Source organism: Grammomys surdaster, unplaced genomic scaffold, assembly GCF_004785775.1.
Source record: "Grammomys surdaster isolate TR1022 unplaced genomic scaffold, NIH_TR_1.0 64, whole genome shotgun sequence".
Classification (NCBI taxonomy): domain Eukaryota; kingdom Metazoa; phylum Chordata; class Mammalia; order Rodentia; family Muridae; genus Grammomys; species Grammomys surdaster.
The window spans coordinates 6,070,832-6,088,841 of NW_021604566.1; positions in this window are offsets into that span (position 1 = coordinate 6,070,832).

An 18,010-nucleotide genomic window follows, 5' to 3' on the forward strand; every position below is an offset into this window, starting at 1 on the left:
AGAGAGAGAGAGAGAGAGAGAGAGAGAGAGAGAGAGAGAGAGAGAGAAGATTATAAATCAGTGCACAACCTGCTGAAACCATGAGAGAGAAGCTCAGAGAAGAGTTCTTCCTCACATTTCACAATGAGGTCACCTTAGATTCTGTATGGTGACAGGTATGTCAAGTGCAACCCAACCCTGCACAGTTCCAGGGGTAACTGCACTGTAAGCCTTCAGACTCCAGACCAAAGGAATGTTCTCCGTAAAATTACTAAAACATCTTATTCTACACAAGACATTCATTTAGTGCCATCATTTTAACTTCTTTACCTGAAATAAATACAATCTGAAATACATGTTTTCTTCTTTAACTCCTGTAGGATGAACTTCTAAAGTAAACTACATTAATCAGTGTTGGGACAGAGACCAGTCTCTAAGGTGGTAAAGAACTTTATAAACAATTTCATTTTTTTCTGTGTTTTAATAACCTTTAGATCACCAACCTGCCTTTATTTCTAAAACCTGCACAAAATATTCTATTTTCACATGCTACCAAAATAGCCTTTGCTAAAGGGAGGGGTAGGAAGAGGTGGAGTACAAAGAGAGGATGAGAAGAGAGGAAAAAGAGAAGGAAAGAAGAGGAAAAAAGCCCCTCATTATTTGAAAGAAATTTTTTTCTGATCCTAATTCTATACCATACAGACATCTTGCATTCCATACAAGGAGAACTCATAAGTTTCAAAACACCCATATATGTTTTCCCAAATGATCTAAAAACCACGCTTTGAATTAGCACTCACTAACACTGAGGGGAAAACACAAAATTCTGGTCTCTTGAAATAGGTGAAAATGTTGAGTTCTTTCTTTGCTCCCCTCCTTTCCCTCTCCTGAATGTAACTGTATGAGCATGCGAGCCTTCTCTCTCTCCACATTCCTTTGGCAGCAAGGTTGAACTGGTTTATGGCTGGAAGGGGGCACTGCAGGGTGTTCATATGTGCTTGTCAGATTTATTCCAACTGCGCATGATGGGGCTCTGAATGTCTGAAAAGAATATGTACATTGGGATTTGTTATTTCTTGATGTGTAGTTGTCCTTGTACAAGGCTTAAAAGAAATTCCACATAGGTTCACTCTTTCTTTTATTATTATTTACATGAATTTTTAAATTTACAGGGGGATACTAAAACATTTATTGGATGAAAATATAAGAACCTTGTTATATTAAACTGTGATCCTTTATTTCTTCTAGATTCTGTGAGAAACTTTAAGGAGATATAACCATCGCTCAATGCCACAGCAGATATTATCTCAAGAGCCTAGAGATAGTCTGTCATGAGATCTTATGAAAAAATTACTTCTGCTGTTTTTTATCAAAGTAAAATCCTTATGAAAAAAAAAAGGAAAATCAAAACAACAGCATGAGTGGTCCTAGGTATGGTGGAAGAGAAAGGTTACTGTAGACATGTGGGAGAGCATAACCAGAGCCAGGGGCATCTGGGAGAGTTCAGAGTGAACAGGACCCTGACCCATGTGAGGACAGGGAGAAGGCAGTGGAGAGGGGAGGGAGGGGAGCTAAGGGCAGCAGCCAAAAGACCCAAAAAAGAACAGGTAAGCAAAAAAAAAATGGCTGGATTATATATGGAAAAACCTGTGGGAAAGGGGCCGCTGCACCCCAGGGTTGGAGAAGTTGAGGATCGAGCCTGATGATACCAGCCAGGGGGAGTCTGTAACAGGTACAGGCTGAAGGATATGAGGACTTGGTGGGCAAGGACTTGGTCTGCTCTGATATGTTAAATAGGATCTCTGCCTGTTGTTCTGAGTCTAAAATCCAACATCCCAGCCCTTTTGTTGATAATAAATAAATTACAAGGGACCACATAAGTTTTTCCATGACTACTTCTAGCTAGCATTGGGAGGTTGTTGTTGGGGGGGTGGGCAGGCAGGAAAGCAAGAATGCTGGTCAAGGCCAGGAAAAGCAGGCTGTTTCACTAGCTGTCTAGGCTCTGCAGGACTATCTGGGGCTAGGAAAGTACAAGCAGCTTTAAAAAGAATCTTTGAGGCTGGACAACCAAAGTCACTTTGATATTGTCCAGGATGCACATACTGAGGGAACACCTGGAGCTGGTGAGTTCCTGGGGCAGTCTATAGTGGATTTGAAATCTGCTGGGACAGGTCCAACAGATTAGGACAAATAGAATAGGGGCAGAAAGTAAAGTCAAGGAGTTTAGGGGGAAATAATTTATCTTGGGAGTACATTTGAAACTTCCAGGTGCATGAACCCAGTTGTTGGGAGAGGGGAGTATCAACAGGGAAAATGGGAGATGTTCCACCTTCAGGAATAGATGGAATACGCAGGTTGGTGAAACAGGTTGCTGAATGGTGACAGTGCCTAACTTGAGTCCATTTGACCTGAAAGGGGTAGATTTAAGGCTATTCCCTGAAGCTTACAAGAATTTTTTTAACATTTATAAAAAGAGATAAATGTTTTAGATGTGCCGTAGCAGAAGCTTGGGCACCCGAAAAATAATTTTGTGTTAAAAAACACTAACATAACACACTTTGCAGAGTTCTAGATACATAAGTTAGTTGGATATTTTTACAGCAAGGAGAAACATTCTTAAGTTTATCCTTAGAAAGCAACCAAAGGGAATTTAAAATCTTGAGCTTGCGACCATGTTAATGGTAGTTAGTGCTTAGCAATAGCATAGAAATGGAAAGAAATCTGAAACCTTTTGATATGCAGTAAACCACTTATTTATACCTTTACTGCTTGGATTTATATACATTAGAACACTTTCTTAGACTCACAGAGCTTCCACAAACTTCAACTTCATATCCAGTCATTTACCATGACACAGGTGGATTGCCTACTGAGCACAGTTATTGGAAAGCAAGCTCGTTTAAATAAAGGAACAGTCCAAAGTTATTTTGTACTGTTTTGTGAATTTATTTCTTTTTGGAATTTGGTAGCAAGAAGAACATTTTCTCACCTGGAGGCTTAGTAGTGCTCCAGTGAGGCGTGAACTGAGGTCTGATGTTTTTTAAATTTTTAATTTAATGGTTTTTACTTATTCATCCTATTTACTGCCCCCTCCCAGTCACTTCCTCTTACAATCCTTCTACCATCCCCCATGCCCTTCTCTTCTGAGCATGTACCCCCCAGGCTATCCCCCAACTCTAGCAGTGAAGTCTCTGAAAGGCTAGGCACTCTTCCTCTCCCACTGAGTTCAGCCCAGCTAGTAGAATATATCCCATATACAGGAAACAGTTTCTGGGATAGTTGCTCTAGTTGTTCAGGATCCACATGAAGACCAAGTTGCACATATGCTATATATGAGCAGGGAGGTCTAGGGCCAGTTCATGTATGTTCTATGGTTGATGGTTCAGACTCTGAGCACCCCAAGGGTCCAGATTAGTTGACTCTGTTAAAGTTACACTTACCCAAGAGAAGAGAGGGAAGAGCGTAGGAGAAAAGAAAGATGTCCATGTGGATGTAGCAGGCCAGAGCCGACAGAGATGCAAAAAATGATTAGAAAGTATATGGAGGGTAAGTGGAAGAGTTGGACTCAAGAATCTGAAATCGAATTTTGTGCATGGCAGGAGCCACAAATAATCTGCTCATACCTTAGAAAAGTCAGACCAGAAGCTGGTTCGATGTGGTTGGGCTCCTTGGTAGGGAACTCGTTTATATCACTCCTGGTTTTGGCATTAAATGAATAAGAAAAAAAAAGAGAAGAAAGAAAGGAAGGGAAGAAGGAAAGGAAAGAAGGAAGAAAGAGAGAAAGAGAGAAAGAGAGAAAGGAAGGAAGAAAGGAAGGAAGGAAGGAAGGAAGGAAGGAAGGAAGGAAGGAAGGAAGGAAGGAAGGAAGGAAACAAAGAGTGAGCTAGTTATAGCTACATGGGAAAACATGGTCAGACAGAAGCAGGGACAAGTGGCTGAGGGAGTTCACAGTGGACATGACCCTGTGCCATGTCAGAAAAAGGGAGGGAAATAGAGATGGGAGGGATTGGTATCAGGCAACCAGAAGGTCTAAAATAGAAGTAATCAAGATGGCTGGATTATATAGGAAAGAGCCTCTGGAAGAAGGGTAGCCCAGCCCCTGAGCTAGACATGTTTAGGTTAGGGAGCAGCTGAGCATGGCAGCCAGGAGGATCCTATAGCAGATAGGGTCTGAGGGATGCAGGAAGAACCTGTCAGCAAGGTCCACTGCGGTATGATAAATAAGTACTTCTGCCTTTTGTCCTGGACTTGAAACCCAACAATAGGTTTTTGAAAATGGATATATTTTGACTATTTTGAAACATTTATTCTACACCCTAAAGCATGAGTCCTTTCAAAAAAGAAATGAAATAGAAGACATCTGTCAGACATTTCCATTAAACATTAAAGATTACACTTTTATAATAATTATTACCAACTTAGACAACTTTACAACTAAGGGATTCTTAAGACAGAGATTTTTAGAGTGGCAATTCTGTTGGTGAGCTGAAAATCTTTATAGAGAAAGTCTTTTAAATTCCAAGCTTATAAAAAGTATCATGTTTTGAAGACTGTGGGCCATTGTCAATGTTTGACGTCTAAAGCATAATACTGAGTACCTAGTACCATACAAGTAAAATGCACAGGCTTCCAAATTATATAACAGAAGTTGGAGTTTAACTTTTAAGCAAGTCCATTTTTGAATCCAGACAATTTTCTTGCCTCTTCCCATGACATGTAGATCTGGTGCACATCAGTTTTCCTGTACATAGTGACTTGGAAGACTTTGCTCCCAGATGCAGTTTCACAGTGATGGTTTAGGTAATAGGTTATGCTAACTCCAAGGGTCAAATAAGCAGGGCACCCAAACAAATATGGAAAGCTTTCAGCTCAATTTATTCCAAGAACTGATATTGCAGTTGCTTTTTGCCCTGGACTCCATCTCCTGTTGAAATCAAGTGAAGTGTCTCACATCAGAGAGGGAACTGTGCAGCCCGAGGACAGTTAGGTCAGAGTTCCACCTATCAATCTGAACAGAGAGTCTTAGAGGAGACAGGCTTTCATGGTCTGACTATCTCAGAGAGCTGCAAGGCATCTGGGCAGGATGCGTGTACATCCTTGGAGACTCTCCACAATTCCATAGTCCTCATGATGAACAAGATGCTGAGTCTCTTCCACATTTTGAGCTCGGTGCCTAAGGGGATAGTCCTGTTCAATAAATTTCTGTTTTGGTGATGAAGTTTGACAATGGTGAGACTTACTGGAAAACTCTTTAGACTTTGCTCGGCAAAACAGTGATGTAAAGGACCTATGGCAAGTTTTCATTAGATTGATTTAGGAATAATCTTTTTCTCTCTAGCTCTGTGTGTGAGAGAGTAAGAGTATGTGTGCAGGAGAGTGAGTGAGTATGTGTGTGAGAGAGAGTCTGTGTCTGTGAGTGTGCATATATGTGAGAAAGTGGGTGAGTGTGTGTAACTGTGTGTGAGAGAGAAAGAGAGAGCGTGTGATTGTGTTTCTAGGGGAAAGAGTATGTGTGAAAGAGATCGAGTGTGTGTGAGTCTGTGTTTGTGAGAGTATATGAATGTGTATGTGTATGTAAGAGAGAGAAAGAAGAGAGAAAGAAAAAAAGTATGTATGGGAACATGTGATAGTGTGTAAGTATGCATGTGAACAATGACATCATCAGTACCTTCTCTTTTAAAGGATTGTATATTATTTATAATGTGTAGTTAACATTCTTCTTTGTTCTGTTCCAAAATATAAATATTCTATTTATTTTTATCTGATATTCCCTACAGTTTACTGATTTACAATCTATGATGCACAGTGGTTGTCATGATAAACAAATGACATAATGCATCTTCTTTACACAAAAAGTGCTTAGTAAATAATATAAGCCAGTCAAAGAAACTCTTTTCTCTGCGTGTTTGTAGAACTCATAACTTTAAAAGGCAGTTTTTTGTCTGTTTTTATCTATGCTACTGATAGGTGGTAAGGATTCACTCTGAAAATAAGAAAATAGGCTAATGGATCAGGCACAGCAATGTTAAAAAGGAGAACGAGGACAAAGACAGTTTGGTCAGTCTTATAGGAATCTGGAGAAAACTTAACTATGCAAGTTAACCACAGTGCAGCTCATGGCCTGGCCAGAGCAATCATATATCTGATTTCAACTATAGGCAAAAGTTAGTGCCTCCAAATGTTCTTTATTGTCACAGAAACTATGAGCAGTCATTCCTGGCTAACTTTTACAAATCACCTCTACTGTTGCAGTAATGTTTCACTCACAAAAAGCATGTAATATTTTTCTTTACCCCAAAGAATTTGCAGCACATAAGTAGAAGCCTCTACATATCATATGAAAGATGTGAATCTGTACATGCCTTCAGAATGTGATGACCAAGGTGCTGCCTTCACTGTGCTGGACTTCCTGTGTCATTGATGCCTGTGGGGATGAAGATTACAGTTTTACACAACATTAGTTTAACCTCTAGAGCAGTATTACTTCCACTCTGACCAGTTCTAAGGATAGCATTGCTGGCTCTCTGTACTCACTTCCTTGTGGGTTAAGTCATGGGCCTGCAAACACATCATTATTCATCGTACTAACTTCTTTCATAACTCAAATAAAAAGATGATGTATTACAAAAGAAAATACAGTTTAAAACATTGTATTTACGCTTGTTAAATTAAAAACTATTAAGTGCCCAGTGGAAAATGCTATAGATCATCCTAAAGGTTCTCTGTATAAACACACACACACACACACACACGTTTGAAATTGTCATTTTGTGCTATAACTCAGTAGGATTGTCATTTTGTGCTACAGTATAGTGGGCCAAGTCAGGAGATGGCCAACTAGTACCTGAGATCCTTAAGGACTCTACAGAACAATGTTAGCTGCATGTTTCTACCAAGCCTTTCTGACCTGATGCTGTTAGCATGTCTAATGAGTACAACTTAGCGAGAATGAGAAGCCCACAGGAAGAGAGCTAATTAAACACTTCTGAGGTCACACTACTGAAAATGAGACCATCTGCTTGACTGTCACAGTGGGCAGCACAGTGTTAAAACTCTGAACCCAAAGAAGCCAAAAGGGGGAACAGGAAATAACGTGCTGGACATGACATCGACTCCTGCCTTTTCACTTGTCATCTGTAGACACATTTCTATTGTCCTGAAGATCTTAAGAATTACCCGAAGTTGTACACTCTGTGGTAGAGGTCAATCATCCAGTGCAGGTGCAGCACTCTTTCAAATAGAGCACTGCTCTGGGAGAAACTCTCAATGACTGTTCAATGTAGTACAATATTTCTTTTGGTGTCAGGATCCTAGAGGTCAAAGACTGTTGAAATTGTCTATGAACACTAGTTTCCTTGTTTCTCCCATTATTGATCAATATCTCCAGTGGGGAGCAATAGGAACTAGCTGGCTAATTAAAGAGGTAGGTCAGACAATAATAATAAAATAGCACATCAAATAATTAGAAAGACTAGAGAACATCTTTGAGGTTAAGCTACCAAGAGTATACTGAACCCCACAGTGCAGATGGATGGTAGTGGAGGGACAGAAGAAATCCCCATTTGCTACAGAGACTGTTCTCCTCCTTCAGATGTAGGTTCTAGCTTCAAAAAGTTTCCTCAAAGATTGGCTTTTACTCAGATATCCACCCCGAACAAGAAATCTCAGGGAGATGCTTAGGTTTCTTATCTGCAATACATGGCAGAGGACTATTATATGTTTTCAGGATCCTGAGCAGTGTGGTGGGGATGCTTAAAATTTTTCAGAGACTTCTGAGAAGATGCTGCAAAGGAAAACAAATCACTCTGATAGAGTGGCCACCTAATCTGACATGCCCAATGAACTTCTCAGAGTATTAAAGGGCTCTGTTAAGTAATTAAACCATACACAGAGATAAGAGCTGCAACTTCATAAGTAGAAGTTGGCACAGGCTATGGTGACCGATATCTAATATGCATTTTTCCACTGTATAGACAACCAAGTCAAAGATTCTAAATTTTGTTTAAAAACAGAAGAATTTATTTATGTGCTCACCCCTCTCTATCTCCCTCTCCCTTTCCTTCTCTTTCTCCCTCTCCCTTTCTTCCCTCCCTCCCTCTGCCCCTCCCCCCTCACACACACACCATGTGCTTAACTATAATAGTAATGTTGTGGACTTTTTGTGTTAAATATGTTTATGGTCCTCAAGTATATAAGCTTTCAAAACTAAAAGTTAAGAAAATCCTCAAAGCCATAGCTTTTACAGTTTTAATTCTCCCCACACCCCTTTGGCTTGTGTTTATATTTTCCTAATTATAACATGACTCTTATCTTTATCAATTGCTAATCAATCTGCAGAACTGTGTCTGTAGCTCTTCCAAATATTTGTCCTCCACAGCTTTGATATTTCTTAAAGACTTGCATTCAACCTCATAAAAATGATTTGAATAGATATTCTTAAAACATTTGCTTTTATGGGGTTGTGTTTTATATCATTCTTATAAAACTTTGTAACTATTGTTTGAAAAATTTTACAGAAGTTCAAGTTTTGACAAAAGGACCTGAGCATACTTTTTGAGATATTTTTGTTATATCACCTACAAGACAGACAATATTTTACTTGGGAATGAACTCCAGGTAGACACAACCTAAGAACCACTGCTATACCCTTTAGCTTCTTGAGTGTGACTAAAGGAGGATGAGAAGTTAGCATTAACCTCCTTTTTTGAGATTTGGAAAAAAAATCATGGCTTGACAATTTCATGGATTTATATAATACATTTAAATCAACTCATTCCTCCCAACTCACACTATACCCTACTATACTACATTTCTCTTTCAACTTCATGTATGCCTTTCATAACTGAGTCTTCTTGGTATTGCTTTTATGTGCCTGTGTATTGGGCCAACTACTGGAGTATGAGCAAACTCCCAAGGACCATATCTCTAAAGAAACCACCCAGTAGCCGTCAATTGCCAATAGAATTTCAGCAAGGGTTGAGACTTCCTGAGCCCCTCTCCAGTCCATATTAAAATTTTGGCTGGTTTCATGCTGTGGAGGTCCTGTGCATGCCATACAAATACTGAGTTTATGTATATATCAGCTCTCTCATGTCTGGAAAAACATTCTTCTGTAGCAGTCATCTACAAACTCTCTCTTTTACATGCTTTCTCCTCTCTGATTATTCTTGAGCACCAAAAAAGGGTACAATATCGGCATCCCACTTAAGGCTGAACAATTCATAGTCTCCTATTCTTTGTATTTTACCAGTATGAGTCTCGAATTTATGGCCATCTCTTGCAAAAATAAATTTCTCCAATGAGGGCTGAATGCTGCATAGCTGAATGCTATGGGAATAGATGTAATGTATTTAGAAACTAGTTTGACATTATGTTGACTTAGCAGAATAGTATTAGTAGGTTATTCTCTGAGTCATATGGCTTACCCAACCATGGATTCTTGTCCTTGTTAACAGGGATAAACTACATCTTGTGAATATACAGGCCTAAAATCCAATCAAAAAGTGTTTGGCTACTCTCCTAACACTCATACTCTATCGTACCATTGGGCATATGTTGCAAGAATGATTATTATCGTAGCTCAGAGGGCTCACAGCTAGGTAATTACAGTGGATTACTTTTCTCCTGCAGAAGTGTTCATTGCACATTCTGACACTATAAAAACTAGATAGAAGGGGTGAAGAACCCAGGGCAATTATATGATATCTTCAGCAATGCAGATTTCATCAATTTCTGGGATATGGCCAAAAGCAATGCTATAACCTATACTATATTGGGGGACCAAAGGGAAGTTACCAAGATTTGACACTGGACTTATTGTTTAATAGCCTATGGTGTGTAGGAGAGACATTATCCCTCCATGGAAGGTAAGTGCATTTAAAGACATTTTATATATTTTTAAACAAATATATACATATATCTGTATATGAAACACATAAGATAATTTTCTTTTAACTTTTTTAGGTATCTTTAGTATCAGTTATCCACCACTATAACCTCTCTACCCTTCCCTTTATTTTCCACCTCACTTAAACTTCTGTAACCCATCATCCCCCTTTCCCCTTAGCACTACTGTTCTACTACTTCTGTTAACTTAAGTTTACACGACTCCTTAACAATTTCTTAATTTGCCAAGTCCTGCCGTGTTCAAGGGATGGTGTGGTACACTTCCCACTCCTAGATCAGAGCTTGCATGGCATGGGCCTCCACAAGTGCTGAGAGTTGTGATCATGGGGTTGTTTATATAATAATGTACATAATTCACTTTATGTTCTTCCTTCAGGACATATTCTCCATGCCAAGGCTAATGACTTCATGATAATTAGAAACAATAAGAGCCTGGGAGGGGAAATTGTGTCTGGTGTTCCTCAGCAGAAATGGTAAATGTTGTGACCTTCAGGGCTGCCCCTTAAAGCTGTGAGAAAGAACTCTGAAAACATGAGTTCAAGAATATATAATTTCTCAACTATGTAAAAGGTAAAAATGCAATGTGAATTATATTAAAGGTTTCATAAACCTAAAAGAACAGAGGAAACTTCACTATGAGCAAGCTTGTCAGAAAGATATTAAGGAAGGAGATAAAGAGATTTGGGGAGTAGTGATTGCAGGGCATGATCCCACCCAGCTAAGTTTGTTTATGCTTACAAAGGTACGCAGATTCTGGATTTCAAGGTCAGCCTGAGCCAGAGCTAGTTTAGGCCCTGGTGGATCCCACCCAGCTAGCTTTTTGTCTGTGCTTACAAAGGCATGTTGATCTCTGAATTTATTTGCCATGTTTTAAAAAAATGCACTTGCTATTTTCTAATAATCAAGGGGTTGAGGCCATAAAATGCTGATATATGAGACAATCAAAAGGGAAGCTGGGTTAAATGATTGAGTTCCTAGGTAACTAAAAGACTGGGCTTTTGGACTGCAAAATATGAGCTAGCAGAGAGCTATTGCAGTTTTCTTTTTAAACTTTTTCTAGCAGGCTTTCTGACTTTGGAGCGAAAATCCAAGAATTTTTTTCTAGCTGCTCTTTTGATTTTGGTCAGAAAACCCAAGAATTTTGTCTAGTAGGTTTTCTGATTTTAAATGGAAAACCCAAGAATTTTGTCTAGAAGCCTTTTTGACTTTGGTCAGAAAACCCAGGAGTAATCCAGAGAACGTTTAGAAGCTTTTTCTAGCAAGAGAGAACTGTCTTCAGAGCCATCCTGAGACGACTACAGAGCTGTCGGTTTGTAGTCATGATTGAATTCAAATAATTTCTTCTACCACTCCCAAACACCCCTTCATCAGCACTCCTCTCCAAGACTGGTCCTTAGCACTAATTTATACTTTTACCATACCTTAAAGACCATATCTGAAGAGTCAAAGCAAGGATCCACACATGAGATAGAACATGTAGCGTTTGTCTGAGTCTAAATCACCTTATTCAGAATTATTATGTCTAGTATTATCCATTTACTTGAAATTTTATAATTTCAGTTTTCTTACAGCCAGATAAAACTGCGTTCCATGAATGTACTACAGTTTCATTACCTATTCATCATTTGGCAAGAATTTTAGGGGTGTTCCACGTCCTAACTATTATTAACAGAGCAGCAACATGCATGGATGAACAAGTATTTCTGTAGTAGGAGAGAATCCTTTGAGTCTGTGGCCAGGAGTGTCATATGGTGTATCTATTTCTAGTTTTTGAAGACCCTCCCTGCTGATTTCCAAAGTGGCTGAATTAGTTTTATAGTACCACCAACAATAAGTGTTTAACTTTCCCAATAATGCTAGCATTCATCATCAATTTTATTTATCTTAGTCTTTCTGACTACATAAGATGAAATCTTAAAGTAGTTTAAGTCTTGTTTCCCTAATGGTTAAAAAGATTGAACAATTGAAAAATATTTCCTAGATATATGTATTTCTTCTTTTAAGAATGCTCTGCTCTGTTCTGTGGCTTTTCAAAATCAGGCCATTTTATTGGCATTTGATTTCTTGAGTTCTTTATTCTAGACATTAATTCTCTGTCATATGTATAAATGAAAAAGAGGTTTTTTCTTTTTGTAGACTGGCTCTTCACTTGATTGATAGTGTCTTTTGCTGTACAGAAGCAGTTTAATTTTATGTCATCCTATTTGTCAATTGTTGGCCTTGATTCCTGTGCTACTAGAATCCTATTTAGAAATCCCTTCCACCTACCTAACAGCTATAGCATACTTGCCACATTTTTCTCTAGTTGTTCAGGGTATTAGGTCTTATATTAGACTCTTTATCCATTAGGAGATGACTTTTACATGGGGTAAAGGATAAATATCTAGTTTCATTCTTCTATATGTAGCTATCCACTTTGTCTAACATCATTTAGTGAAGATGCTGGCTTTTCGCTAATGTGTATTTATGACCTCTTTGTCAAAAGTAATATGGTTATAGGAATATGAGTTGTATATTGCTGCTTCATTCTATTTCATGATCAATGTTTCTGTTTTAATGACAGTAAATATGTATATAATCACATAATTATAATAAATAATAATTACACACACACACACACATGCACTTTGACTCTGAAGTATAACTTCAAATCAGAAATGCTGATACCTCCAGCATTATTTTTATTGTTCAGGATTGTTTGATGGCCCTTGATCTTTTTTTAATTTCTGTGAAGAATTAAGTTCAAATTCTGATAGAATTACATTGATTCAGTAGATTGATTTTGGTAAAATGACCATTATTTGTGATGTTAATTCTGCCAATCTATGATCATGAGATGCCTTTCTACCTTTTAGTGTCTTCTCATAGTTCTTTCTTTAATGTTTTAAATTTGTGTTACTCAAACCTTTCATTTTCTTGGTTGTTCTGGACCAGCAGGCCATTCTTCAGTAACAAGTTCTTGAGTGGGAGGACTCAGGATAAAAAAATAAAGAAATCAGTAACATTGGGGTCATGAGGTCTTGCATAAGCTGATGACTCATATCAAGAAAATTTATTAAGACATATAGCATCTTATATACAGTTTGTGAGTGATAGAGGTGGAAAACGAGGGTAGGGAGTGGGTGTGATGAGATAGAGTAAGCAGAAATCTATCATACAATGAGATAAAATCAGTAGAAAGCTAATCAAGCAATGTTACACAAAAGGAACACAGGGTATTTCAACTGTGCGTCAGACTGAGCTCTCAGTGGCCTTGGGACCAATAACTCCAGTCTCTTCAATGAGAAAAGTTAGGTTCTCAGGAACAGAAACCTAACTACTTTGATGTCTTGATCCCAGCCACACACCAGATCTTGTCAAGTTTGCCCCTGGACAAGAACATAGAATTAGTATTCCTTTTTGATATTTAGTCAGGGCCTCTGTGAAAGCCTTGGATCAGCCCATATACAAAAATTTTGTTTTTCTTATTCCAAAAAATTAATAAATTCATTTCAGGTTACTATAAATGAGGACATTTCCCTGATTTCTCCTCAATGTTTGTCATTGACATATAATAAAGGTACTGATTGTGTGTGTGTTAATTTTGATCTTTCCAATTTTGTTGAATGTGTTTTTTAACTCTATGTTTTTGTTGGTGATTTCTTTAGGGTATTTTATGTGTAGAGTCATATTGCCTACAAATAGTTATGTTTGACCACTTCCTATTTGCATCTCTTTATCTCTTTTTCTTGAATTATTTCTCTGACTAACATGGCAATCATTATATTGAGCAGGAGTGGATAAACTGGGCATCTTTCTTAGAGACATCAAAAAGTGCCAGGGTTTTCTCTGTTTAGAGTGATTGGCCATGGACTTCCTATAGTTACTGCTCTTATTATATTGAGTATTTTCTCTATCTTTCTAGTCTCTCCAAGCAGTCTTTTATCATGAAAGTATTTTGTCAATGGCCTTTTCTGCATCTGCTGAGATGATCATGCTGTTCTGGTTTTGGTAGGTTATACAGTGGGTTACATTGATTGATTAACTGATTGATTGATTGATAAATGTTGAAACATTCTTACAACTCTGGGATGATAATAGCAAATGCTCTTTTTTAGTCTTTTTTCTTTGGTTTTCCAGTATATTGTTGAGAACTTTTGCATCAGAGAGACGGCTAGATAAGTCTGCTACTGTTGTGTCTTTATTCAGCTCACCTATTAGTGTAATGCTGACTTCTTGAAAATAATTTAGAAAACTTCTTCATTTTCATATTTTATGAAATAATTTGTTCAGGAAACATCAATTATAGTTCTTAAGGTTTAATAAAATTGTGTGGTGAATCTAGTTAATTTTTTGTTTGATGTTGTTTTGCTATTTTAATATTGCTGGTGATATATCATTTAAGTTTTTTACATCTTCTTGTTTAACTTTAGCATATCATATGATTGAGAAATGCAATCATTTCTTTTTGAGTTTCAAATTTAGTGGAATAAAAGTTTTAGTACACCATTGTTAGCCTTTGGATTTCACTGTTATCTTCCTTTTCATCTCTAATTTAGTCAATTAGATTAGAGATCTCTTGTTAATTTTAAGTTTTTTCAATCTGTTATAATTGTTAATATCAAAGAAAAAGTTCCTTATTTCATTGATTTTTTTTTCATTTCTACTTTATTAATTTCTGCTGATATTCATTATTTCTTTCCATCTATTCTTTTGAGATGTTGTTTCTTCTTAGTTTTCTGAGACCTTACGATACATCATTAAGTTGTTCATTTGATTCTCTATGATTTTTCAACAGACACTGAGAGCTATAAACTTTCCTCTTAGAATTTCTTCCATAGATTTTAGTATGTTGAAATTTTCATTTTTATCAATACTAAAAATTTTAAACTTTGCTTTTTATTTCTTCAGTGATTCATTCATAATTCCACAGTGTGTTGTTGAACCTACATAACTATGTATATTTACTTAGATTCCCTTGTGGTTGATGTCTAGCATTACTCAGATGAGATAAGATAAAATTCAAGGAGTTGTTTCAGTATTCTTATATTTGCTGAGACAAGCTTTCTGTCCCAGTATGTGGTCTGTTTAATAAAAGTTCTATGGGTTGCTCAAAGAATGTGTACTCTCTTGTGCTTGGATTGAATATTCTGTAAATAGCTATTATAATAAAATGAACTCACAGTAGACACTGAACATGGTTGTAGTTTCAACATGGTAGAGGCTGCAGTATAAGAGATTAATCATTATGGTTCATTTTCAGTATGAAGGGACCATAGAGTTTATCAGAGAGTCACAGATAAACAGGAGACATGAAACCCCTCCCTTCCATACCTGGCAGTTGGTGTCTCATTATCTAGGTTCTCTGGTTTATCCATGAGTTGCAAAGTTACCTGTAGTAACATCTTCTATGTGACTTAGCCTACAAACTGGAAGAGGGAAAAGTCTCAAACTTAAAGATATTCATGATATAAGGCTTTGTGTCTTAAAGCAATATGATTGGGGAACATGGGAAGAGGGCTGGAAAGATAGCACCTTCCTGAGAAATTCAGTCAATGAGCAATTCAGATGGCAAAGAAGTGTGATTAAATATAAAACCGCTCTCTTGGCTTCTCCACCCAGCACCTGCAGGTTGTCCTCTCCCCTCTCCCCTTCCCTTCCCCCTCTCTCCACATGGTCATGGCCAGCCTCTACCCTCTCTATTCTTCTCTCTCTCCTCCCGCTCTCCCACTCTCTTAATAAACCTCTTCTTGTGGAACCATCTTGGCCTGCTGTGATCCGTTACAAGCTGCACATGACCTTTTATTGGTGCCGAAACCCGGGATACGAAATCTTCAGGGACCTCAGCTGCTGCGACCGTACAAGATGGACACAACGACAACTCGGACTTCATCTGCTGCTACCAGCCACCACCGAGTGGGTGAATTAACACCTGCTGCTACAACTCCCATTCCGTGCTGCTGCTGCGAGGCTTGCCAAACTTCCACCATGTGAGCTGAGCCTCGGTGGCCGCCCGTGTGGTACTCTGCCACATGGGCTGGGTGGCAGGACAGGCATGTAGACCCCTGGTTCCACGTTTCCTGATATCAGACTACACAAACTCACAAACAGATAGCGACATAATTGGTAAGGAGTTTCCATTTGGCTTGAGGGACCCTGAACACCGGGTTAGCGCCTGGCCAGCTCTTCCTGGACTAAGGGTTTGGCTTTTCATGGCCCCAGTCCATATGGCCTCTAGCTGATTTTCGACTTAAGACATTGGCCCATTGAGTGGTCTTTCCCCTCTTGGAAATAGCTTATATCCCCTCCCCAGCTCTTGCAGCTCCACAGAAAACTGGTACCAATCGAGCTATATCCTGACTGGCTAACTTCTGGTGGGTTAGCCTGGTCGAGTCCCTTATTTGATCGCGAGACGGCCCAATTATTATAAGCAGTGCCTGATTTCTGTTGTCAAACATTATTTCAGGATGCTGAACTAACAGATTGGTAACTAACTCACTCAATGGGCAATACATTGTCTTCGTCCGTACCCACAGACACATACTGCCAACAGTCTGATAACTGGAAATATTCCTTACCCCTTTCCATGTGTTCTGCCTGCTCCCCACCCAAAGTTCTGGCCCACACCTCTTTCTAATTTTTCTTTTTAATTAAACCAAAATGGGAGAATTACTGTGACTCTAGCGGATGTCTGCAGGTTCCACACACACTAGCCTAGAACTGGTAAACTTCCCCGTCCCCCACTGGCCAGAGTAACCCTCCACATGGTCCCAGGGAAGATTCCTTGAGCTAGAGTGTCCTTCCTTGAACCCTGTCCTTTCCTGAACCTCTCTAGGACGGCTCCCCTTGGATGAGACACTTCCCCTCTTCCTCTCGAGACAGTTTCTCGCTGCTGAGTACCCCAGGCCAGGCCAGGCCAGACTGTTTTCTTTGCCTCAGGAGGACCGGCTCTGACCATAGTCACCAGGTGTCTCTTCCAAGGGCCAGTCTCTCGAGCCCTTTTCCCTTTCCTCCTCCTTCATCATTTGTGGGTCGACTAGAACCTCATTTCCAGCACCTTGCCTGGAAAGCTAGCGGGTCCAGGGCCCAGTTAGCTCCCCTCATCTCCTGTGATCAGTCAGCCAGTTCCCCTGGTCCCTTCCCTCTATGGTTCTTAGCTCTGCTATGGGTTGTCCCCTTAAATCCTGCTGCCTGGGACCTGTAAAGTGAGTGCTATCAGTGTCTTCCGCTACAAAAACAACTAACGTTGCTGGTGATATGGCACATGCTTACTTTTCCTAAATGCAGCCGCCAGAGTCACTGGGCAACAACTTAAGGCTGCCAGCAGGAAGACCCGCCCTGCAGCTGTGCTGCCGCCCCGCAGACCTGACCTGCCTGCAGCAACTGTGACTCACAGCTCCAACCTGTGATAGCTGTACGATCCAGCTTTCTTAACAAAAATGTTTCTTTGCTAATAAAAAAAAGTGCTTTTCTCTACCTACACAACCTGCCAAACTTACTTAAGACAGGATAAGAAAGGCTCTGTCTTGATAGATTTTTACTACTGCTATTATTCTATTCAGTTACAACCAATCCTTATGGCTCTCAATCTTGTCAGAAGTTTGCTAACAGCATATTTTAAGTTTATGGCCGACAGAATGCCCAAAGCCTCTAACAGTTAGCCCAAGATGGTTTCAGAAGACGGACACCGGACTCCTAGAACATACAGCCTGGATTGTATGTGGACAAAAAAACTGGATACCCTGAGTCAAATGACTTGGCTAAAACAAGGTAAGTCATTTCTCATGTCACTCGTATCCATTCCACAGAAAAAAGCCCTGCAGCTTCTGTGCTTAGAAACCAAACTGACTTCACCTAAGAGACTATGGAAACCACGGGAACTGTTGGCTAGTGGACTCTGTCATTTTTTAAAAATAATATATAACTGGTAGATTGTTGTTTACTCTTTCTCAGACTTCTGACTACATTGACAGCTAAGTTTTCACAGATTTTATCTGTTCCCTCATTACCTAAACTCAGTTGAAAGACTACTTGTGTTAACTCATGCTGTTATCTCTTTTGTAAACTTATAAGCTACAGGAAACCCACTCAGATCTACCTCTCATGGATGCCATCCAGATACGTACATCTGCCTAAAATTCCCACT